This window comes from Lampetra fluviatilis, chromosome 15, assembly GCF_964198595.1.
Source record: "Lampetra fluviatilis chromosome 15, kcLamFluv1.1, whole genome shotgun sequence".
Lineage (NCBI taxonomy): Eukaryota > Metazoa > Chordata > Hyperoartia > Petromyzontiformes > Petromyzontidae > Lampetra > Lampetra fluviatilis.
Window position 1 is genome coordinate 9,009,577 of NC_136289.1, and position 6,012 is coordinate 9,015,588.

General features: G+C 47.5%; 1 non-coding gene across 1 annotated transcript; it reads left to right on the forward strand.

Annotated features, from left to right (window-relative positions):
* Nucleotides 1-5,778: 5,778 nt before the first annotated feature.
* TRNAK-UUU (transfer RNA lysine (anticodon UUU)) lies at nucleotides 5,779-5,851 on the forward strand. Its single transcript has one exon. It is a non-coding gene; the product is annotated as a tRNA-Lys (tRNA).
* Nucleotides 5,852-6,012: the final 161 nt, after the last annotated feature.

The following is a 6,012-nucleotide window of genomic DNA, read 5'->3' on the forward strand; positions in this document are numbered from 1 at the left end:
AACGATGGAGTGGCAGCCAAAACAGGGAACATATCCCGAGAGGACGCCACCGCGGATGGAGATGGAGTGATGAAATCAGCTCATGTATGTGTGTGTAGTGTCAACGATTCGTAGACAGATTTTCTAGGAGGCACTTTCTTTATTAACAACTTTCACGGTCTCGTCCGCACACTCTCCACAGTAGCTCAGCCTAGGGCCTGTACACAACACTGGCCGTCTAGCACTGAAGGCGCTGACTGAGATAGCCAATTACTCTCCTTCGTATCGCGATATCTAGCGGAGACGTTGAGCGACGACGGCAACGAGACGACAGCGACGACGAGACGAGTCCATTCCCAGAACGGGCAGCCCCGAGCCCCCCGCTCTCGGCTCCTTTTATGCTCCGAGCGCGGCCTGGCTCCGCCCTGACCGCACCTCCCCTCTCGAACTCACGAGCAGCTTCCAGGGGCTTCCAGCTGGGGTCCTTGACCCTTGCCCTAGTTTCTCCCTCTGCCCACACCCCGTGCACGCGCTCACCGGCACGTGCGCTGTCTGTCCACCACAGTGGCCGCTGCTGTCCACCAGCCGGCGCTATGACACTACATCTGTGTTGAACGTCTTTCGCACTGTACGTAACCAGCCGTGCTAATTGGAGGTGTGGGAGAAGGATGACAAACTAAACACAAAAAGCAGTTCTAAAGTAATTAGTTTTTTAATCTAGATTGAAAAGTGCATAGTTGCAGTGGATCATGTGATTTTTTGTTGTTGTCCGGGACTGAGCCCTGGACAATATTTTCCCAACCCAACCCAACCCCCCGCTGTAATTATTTTGTATTTACTTGGTTATTTTGTCTTTATTGATTCTGTGAGCAGTGATTACGCTGTTATTATATGCGAGTGCTTGTTCTTGCCAAATGATCAACTCAACAACGCGGTGATTTTTAATTGGCACGGCGATTGTTACATCAGTGAAGTCACCCGCAAATCGGTTGATCTCGTCCAACCTCGGAAGCTAAGCGGACGTGAGCCTGGATAGTGCTTGGATGGGCGACCACCACGCATACAGCAGCTGTTGTGGGCTGATGTGACCCGCATTCAGCAAACCCACACTTACCAGCGTGGTGAAGTATGGTCAAATAATCACCATGGTCTGGGGAGGCCCTCATCCAGCAGTGGATGACGAAAGGGCTGTACATCGTGCAGTTCGCACCACTGCTGATGCCAATTATTTACCCAGGAAAGCCTCAATGAATCTCAACAAATATTTCCAGGCGGCTACGACAAATTTGAATATTTAGCCAATCCCATAAACGTTTAGTATTTCGTGGGAGGAAAACCAGAGAAGCTGAAGAATACCGACCACGAGTAGCGAGGTGGTGACACTCAGCAACTGCCCATTTCCTGGCCACACCTCGCAGCCCCCATGCCTGCAGCGCCTGGCAAGAATCAGTGGCGGATTATCCTCATCGCAAAAGTAGCTACATATGTAGCTACGGCCCCGCACTTTCACACAAGTAGCTACACGTGTAGTAGCTACGGGCCCCGCACTTTCAAGGGCCCCGCGCTAAATGCTTTCAAGCTATCAATTCCGGTCCAGTGATTATGCACTTGCTCTATTACTACAGTACTATACCGCCTTCAACTTTTATGAACGACTGGGTGTTTAAGGTTAGCGATGTGAATTATCTGGCTGTATCGCAAATAAAAAAAATACAATTACTTTCCTATGCAAGTCAAAGTTTGTGTTTTAATATTTGTGTATTTAGGGCCCCTTTATAACATATGCTACAGGCCCCGCACTAGCTTAATTCGGCACTGGCAAGAATTGTAATCATTGGTCACCCATCCAAGCTTTCACCAGACTTAAAAAACATGCGTAGCTTTGCGTGATCGGACGAGCTCATCGCATGTCGGGCGATTTGGTCGCAGGCCAATTTGGCACCAGGAAAAGCTCCACGTTCTTTTTCTGAGTTTGTTTATCCCATTGCCGTCTTTGTCTCTCTCGGCCGCGCCACATGAGGTCGCCCATGTTTGTGTTTCTTCAGCACATGGGCTCAGAGGATGTGCGTGGGGGATGCCACATGGCTGACTCCTCTGTCATTTGAAACGGCGTGCCAACGTTCACGCACACGTCAGACCACTGCCGGATGAGAGCCTCTCCACAAGCCGGGGTTATTTGGCCTTACTTCACCTCGCCGGTCATCAACGTAACAAAAAAACAATACATCAACACGCAAAGACAAATACATGTCTATAGTCGTACAGACTGTTGGTGGATGTGCTATTAAGGGGCCGTCTATAAATGACGTCACGCGATTTTGGACGATTTTTGACCTCCCCCCCCTTCGTCACACGGCGTCACAAAAAGTCAGACCCCCCCCTCAAATGTGACGTCACAAAGCTCTGCTCCCCCCCCCCCAAAATAAAACATGCTTCAAATCGCTTTAAACTATTGTCATTGTAGTGTGTATTTAATGTGGCGCTGCACTCTGATGTTGTAGGAGAAAACATTTGTTAAAAAGTCCATTTCATTAAGTATAACGTGTTGTCTATATTTATTTAAAGTTGCACATTTTGATGTGACGTCACATCTCTCCCCCCCCTCGTCACACATCGTCACAAATGTCGGACTCCCCCCCCCCCCCCAGGTGCGTGACGTCATTTATGGACGGCCCCTAACGAGCACCTATTAATACCGATACCGCAAACAAAGGGGTAGTGTGGCCAGCACCACGGCTGGTCGCCTTTGTCTCCCACGTGTTGATATTCTTTTTTGCTACACACCGTACCAGACACTAACTTAAGGTTGAGCAGACCTAGGAGAGACATGTGCCCGGCTCACATATTCATCACAGATGTCAATGAGCCTTGTGCCGGGAATCGCACTCAGCCCCTAGGGCTCACAGCGCAGTGCGCACGCAACCACCACCACCACCACATGGCACGCCGGGCGATCACTCATCCAAGTTCCAACTCGGCTGAAGGCCTGCTTATCTTCCCACTTCAGACGCGATGGGGCACATTCGGGGGGGGGGGGGCGGAGTGATGTGGTGGTTACTCCCAGCACACAAGTTGCATTCAAAGGCCGCGTTGAAGTTATCGACTTCACGTTGAGCCACAAAAATAGAGACGCCGTTCGTAAATTCCTCATGCGCGGCACATCGCTGGCTCGGGCTCAGCCGGGGAGGAACCGATAATTGATCGTCTGTGGCTTGAAACCATCGTGACTGCAGGAATTCATATTCTTGTTTTTTTTTCGGTAAAGTCACGTAATTATAATTTTTAAAACATATTTCTTAAAAATAAAATGTAAGTAAAATAAAATATTTTTTTACAATAAAAATAATAAAATTATTTTTTTAAAATAATAATAATAATAGCAAAAAACCCACAATAAAAATATAAAAATACATTGAAAATAATAAAAGCAAAAAACCCACTGCTTTTATTATTTTCAATGTATTTTTTTTTATTAAAATGTTTTTAATTGTATTTTATTCTTTTCATTTTATTTAAATTGTTGGGGGTTTTTACGTGACTTTACCGAAAGAACCAAGAATATAATCGTCTGTGGGTCACGCGCTTCTTCATGGACTCGTTCCATCACCATCGTCGCCATCATCGTGATGATGGCGATCCCTCACGGACTCGTTCCATCATCGTCACCTCACGACCGTGCTGATGCACCGATGGTACTATCCGCGTGGGTCCAGCGCACGAGCTGATCTCGATCGAGCTTCTTCGCAGCGTTGGGGCGTCCTCTCTGTCGCCTTCCTCTCTCGTTTGGCTGCCACGAACAACGCCGTCGTTCTACACCACCGCCCATTACCTCTTCCATTCGGAGTTAAATCCATCCTCCTCGACGCATATCGCAGACACCACCACCATCATCATCATAACCTCCTCCTGCAGCCCCGACCCCCATGGATTGTGGAAACACAGAGTGGTGGGGGGGGGGGGTACGGATGCTGTGCCCGTCCCCGCTTTTTTTCACTGTAAGGATGAACAAGATTAGCCTTTATATCCCCCCCCCCCGTGCCGCCACTAAATATACAGCAATACCCCGGTTTACGTTGGGGATGCGTTCCCGAAAGGCGCAACGCATATCGATATCGAAGCAATTGACAGGGTAGATGGAGACGAAGGCTGAGAGGCGACGGATAACGAGAAAGGACGGACGATGTTGTCAGCGACGTAAGTGTGGGGGAAGAGGCGACGCAAACCAGGCAGCGGTGTTAATGAAGTGACGACGTATGTGCGAAACGACGTGAAAGGGGGAGACGTCAATCGGGGTATTGCTGTGCATCAATGCATACTTGTTATTTCACTATTAAATGAAAACGAATTGGACATTCAAATGGACTACATTCGAGATTTATTGAATGGTGGCGAGATGTTAACTACCTCGTCTGGTATACAGGAAGGAGGTCGTGGGTTCGATCTCGACCCAGACGCCTGCTGTATATTTGGAGTTTGCGGTGTCTCTCTCTCCCCGTGGTCGCGTGGATTTTTCTCCGGTTTTCCTTTCCACATTTAGAATCGACATCACGCGTTTAGAGTATTTGGCTGCGATACATGTCCACGCGATAGACCACTATAGCTCAGTGGGCCTTACCTGGTGAAATAAAATAAAAATTGTTTAAGTTCAGTAAAACAATGAGCGTTGCACTTTGGAGGGAGAGGCTATAGGTGAGGGCCCTGCTGGCGTGAAACAAAAAAATTGCCCCGAATGATTTGCGTCGGCGTTTCGATCTCAAAGTCTGGTCGCTCCCCGTTGGTGTAGACTCGGCTTGTGGAGGCGGTGGTCGAGGCCAACCAGAGTGGCAGCCAACGGAGGGAAGGAGCCCAAGGCGACGTCCGCCGTAGATAAGTTAAATTAAACTAAAACGATGTTTAAAAAAAATGACTATGTAAGGTCCACTGAGCATTGTGGCTATTTTTAAATCCTTTATATTAAGTTCACTTGCTTGCTTGCTTGTGCGCTTACGACCATGCAAATCTTTCGGTCGTTTTTAACCCACTTCCCGTGATCCAATCTAGCTGACATTTTGCTCACAGACTCGTTGTGCGTGACAATTAATTTTCGTGAATTTTTTTTTCCAAATTTGTACACTTTTTAGGAAAAAAAAATATTATATTTAATTACCAATTGCTTAATGGTGGCAGGCAATCATCTGACCCATAGGTGGCAGCCATCTCAAGCCAGAGGACGAGAGGACTCTAGCCGCCACGCATATAAAGGATTTATAGTGAAAAACTTTGTTTTTACGGGTTAATTATTCAGTAGTGACCTGGCCACAAATGATAGCTCATCGAAGTGGATTATCGCGTGGACATTGAGAGCAGCCGAATACTCTAAAACGCGTGATTATAAATGTGGCGATAAAAACCTGAGAACCCGGAAAAAAATCCTCGCGACCACGGGGATAGAGAGAGACATGCAAGCTTCAAATATACAGGCTCAAGGTTGGGATCGAACCCACGACCTGCTGTAGACCAGGCGAGATAGTTAACATATCGCCACCGTGGGGCTATAGATGAATTGTTGCATCTAGCAGTTGATAGACCATGGCTGAGAATGAACGTGGTTAAGAATCGTGATTAACGGATATTTAGTGGATATAATTTATTCATGGTATGGATACGTCACTTGTTATGCAAAGACACGCACGTGTTATTTGTGATGTTGTTTTGCATGGATGCACTGTAGTTTACACACAACAAACGCACGTGTTCATCATCACAACGCTTCATTTGAGATGAAGGTTAAAAGATCACAACAAGGCGCTGGAGTTAAGAGCCCGGATAGCTCAGTCGGTAGAGCATCAGACTTTTAATCTGAGGGTCCAGGGTTCAAGTCCCTGTTCGGGCGCTAGTATTTTTTTTTATATCATCGTGAGAGACGCAACTGTGAGAGACGCACTAGAAATTGGGAAGACATGCATCTAGCAGTGAACAGACCACAGCCCACTGACGATAATAATGACGACGATGATCATCGAGTAAGGCGCCACGCCCTCATCCTCCTCCTCC